We start from the raw sequence: 3594 nt of genomic DNA on the forward strand, positions 1-3594 counted from the left end.
GAAAGAGAAAGAGGACAAAAGAGGGGTGGAAGGAAAGAAAAAGGAAAGAAATAAAACATTCATTATAGCTAAGTATTTATTGAAATTTTAATAGTGAATGTTTCTAATTGCCAGAGTACATGCACTTGCAAGAGAAAGAGGGAGTGAGAGAAGAATGAAAAGAAAGAGAGAAGAGAAAGAAAGAAAAAAGAAAAAGAAAAGGAAAGAGGAAGAAGAGAGAGAAACAGAAAAAGAAAGAAAGAAAGAATCTCAGAGGGTCATGATCTCTTCTCCATCTCTCCATCCTGTTGGGATTTGAGCAGGCTCTATTTAAAGGTCTGGTATGTTTTTACTCACGCTGTGGTCAGCTGTCTTGGATATGGCTCTCTTCACTACAAGGTTATGGGTCAGCCCCTCAAATTTAATTTTATTTATTTAATTTTATTTCTTCATGAGAGAGAGGAAGAGAGATAAGATAAATAATGTTGACAGGTTCTCAGCCTGCTGGGATGGCCCTGTTCCAGCCTCTTAATTATCTAGAATCACAGGTGCATGCAAATTGGCCCAGAAATCAAACCCAGGGCTCTCACGTGGTTTGCAGTCTCCCAGGCAGTGCGCTTCCTGTGTACCACTGCATCTGGGCCCAAATTTATTTTTAGATCTATTTATCTATCCCATATGCAAGGGGGAGAGAGAGAGAAAACCCCCAACAAAATCCTGATGTTGTGAATCATCCCCAGCAGTCAGCCGCCCTGGGTCATGTGTGGGTGTGTACCTGGCAGACTCAGGGACGTGTTCACATTTGAGCAGAGAGAGATTCCACGTGGGATTGCCCCACAGTGCATCACACTTCTGTCTTTTCTTATTAATACTTTTCATTGCTGCTGCCCAGCTACTGGGCTTGAAATTTTTACTTTTTTTCAATTAACAGAATTTTCTGAAAATTTAGTGGGATAAGTTTATAGTCAGAGAAACCGGAGAACACAAGACCCTTCCACGAAGGAGATGGTTTAAATATGGACACTCATGGTTTCAGAGTCAGATAGCAAGCGCTAGTCATGTTCATAACTCAAACAGATCGAAGGCCAGCAAAGTGAGCCTCTGGCTTTCAGAGTTAGTCTAGGCAAGTCCTGGAAACCGGGGCCTGTTCATCAGCACCTCCTACGAGTCTCGGTGCTGTGCCTTAAACCTCCCTTCTCGCAACGAGAAATCATCTACAATATGCAGAAAAAGAGCTCAGCATTGCTGTGGGTGTTCTTTATAGTTCCCAGTGACAGAATTGCACTCTACTTTCAACCATGGACACACTTGGAGGGGAAATTTGAAAGGAGATTTTCAGTGTTTATATTACGTAGTCTTGCAGGCGATTTCCACGAGGGGAAGTCACATGGCTTAGCCACGGCTTCTGTATCAAATCAGCAAAGTAAACACACACACACACGTACACAAGTATAAATATGTACATATCACATTTATAATCCGCATAAAAATGGTCTAACCCATTCCAACGATCAAAGAATCGCACTCTTCCTATTACTAGTAGTTAAATAGCTCTTCCGTGCAGGTTGGTTTTGTTTAATCTAGCATTTCTGGATGAAATGTAAATGCCCTGTAGCTTTTTCTGTATTTCAAATTATAAACTTAAAAGGAGTTTCAGGTAGATTTACATTTTCTTGTTTTTAGAGTTTCGAATTAATTCTACTCAGACTATGTGGATGTTAAGTCTTTGAAAGCATATGTGTACCAAGGAAGGCTGAGTATTGAAAATATTTTAAGAGTCCAGATGAGTTGCATATTTTGGAGACAGCCAATACTAAAATCTTGCTTTGTTCTATGAAAACATGACTAAAACTTCTTTTGTTAGAAAAAAAAATTATGTCTTGGTGTATACTATTTCCAACAACATTCTTTAAAAGTTTCATTGCACAATTATGAGTTCAGACAAAATTATTTCCTCTTTAAATAATATATCATTTTATTTAGATTTTGAGATTTAACATTTTTTAATTGACTGTTATTCTGTGTCAAGTCTAACCCTAGGTTTTTGGAATCTATAGTGCATATAATAGATGATGATTTGTACCCTTATGGCTTATACATAAGTATTAATTTTTTGAAAGATTTTGTGCTCTAGGGCCTGTGCACTTGCTGGAGAGAGACAGAGAAAGAGAAAGTAAGAAATCATGCCCCAGAGTATGGCCATGCCACAATCCCCTCGCCTCCATTCTTCTCTCGGGACTCTGGGCACACATACACACTCACCCAGTGTGATTTTCAAGCTGCTAGGTCCAAGAGCCAAATTACAGTTGGCCACTTGGAAGTCCAGTGTCTTAACTACTACACCACCTGCTGCCCCATACTTAACATTCTAATTTATAGATGTCTTTATGCTGAAGTTTTAAAAGAAAAGAATAAATTTATGATCCTATCTGAACAAATTTCGTATTTCTTTGTGCATTTTGCCATAGGATCATTGTATCCTTGTCTGAGCTCATGTACATAAATTAGGTAGATTTGATGTGTTCAAGAGTTTCCAATTTGCACCCCAGACTCATAATGTCTTACAGTTGTCACTGAAATTACAAAATTGGAAATGCTCTGAAATCCCAAGATCAGATATGTCACCATGATTGCTTCAGTGAATAAAGCGTGCATTTAGGAAAGGCAGAGACTATTCTGATATGCGGAATGATACTAAACTTTTTGAACAGTTTATGAAGAGCCTTTTTATTATCTTGTAGAATGAAAAGGAAAAGACAGAGTAATGAGTAAGTCAAGGCATTTGAAGAGACACCACAGAGTCGTGCTGCTCTAAAGCAGACGACAGGAAAAGGATGAAATAGACGAGTCCCAACTTTTTGGTGTTTATCATACAGCTTAGTATAGAGAAGCATCAAACTAGTCACCTCAAGGAGTTTTGAAATAGCTCTCTTTTTTTATCTAGTTAAATTAATGGAGAAAGGGGAACCAGCAGTTAGCATAATGGCTATGTTGCTGGACTCCCACGTAGTCGACCGTGGTTCGCGTCCCGGACCCGGTGACTTGAAACTCGCGCTGGGCGAGTGTGTGTGTGTGTTCCCAAGATCCCAAGAGGAGAATGGAGGAGAAGGGATTGCGGCGTGACCATCCCCTCTGGGGGGTAATTTCTCGCTTTCTGTCTCTATGTCTCTCTCTGTGTTTGTCTGGCAAGCGCACGCGCCCTATAGTGAAAAAAAACCTCTCCAAAAAAAAAAAAATTTAATGGAGAAAGAATGGAAAATAATCACATCTCATAATAATTTAGAATACAGTTGTCATTAAGTTCAAGGGGCCTTCATTACAAAGACTTTAATGTACTATACACATGTATTTTGAAATAGTGTGATCCACCTCTGAAGATATGAGTGTAAAAAACCCTCAAGAAAATCTACAGACTGGGGCTGAATGGTGGGTAGGGTGCAGTACAGTGCTCCAGAGGAAAGTCCTGGGCTTGTCTGGAGACCTCTCTGAGTGCACCAAGCATGTGCATGCCCATGACCTGCAGAGACCGGGCAGATGATGGTGTTGAGACTATTGGGGGTATAGTCTCTCTCTTTCTCTGTCACTCAGATCTTCTCACTTGAAGAAATAAATGAA

Source organism: Tupaia chinensis, unplaced genomic scaffold (genome assembly GCF_000334495.1).
Source record: "Tupaia chinensis unplaced genomic scaffold, TupChi_1.0 Scaffold143676_1, whole genome shotgun sequence".
Classification (NCBI taxonomy): domain Eukaryota; kingdom Metazoa; phylum Chordata; class Mammalia; order Scandentia; family Tupaiidae; genus Tupaia; species Tupaia belangeri.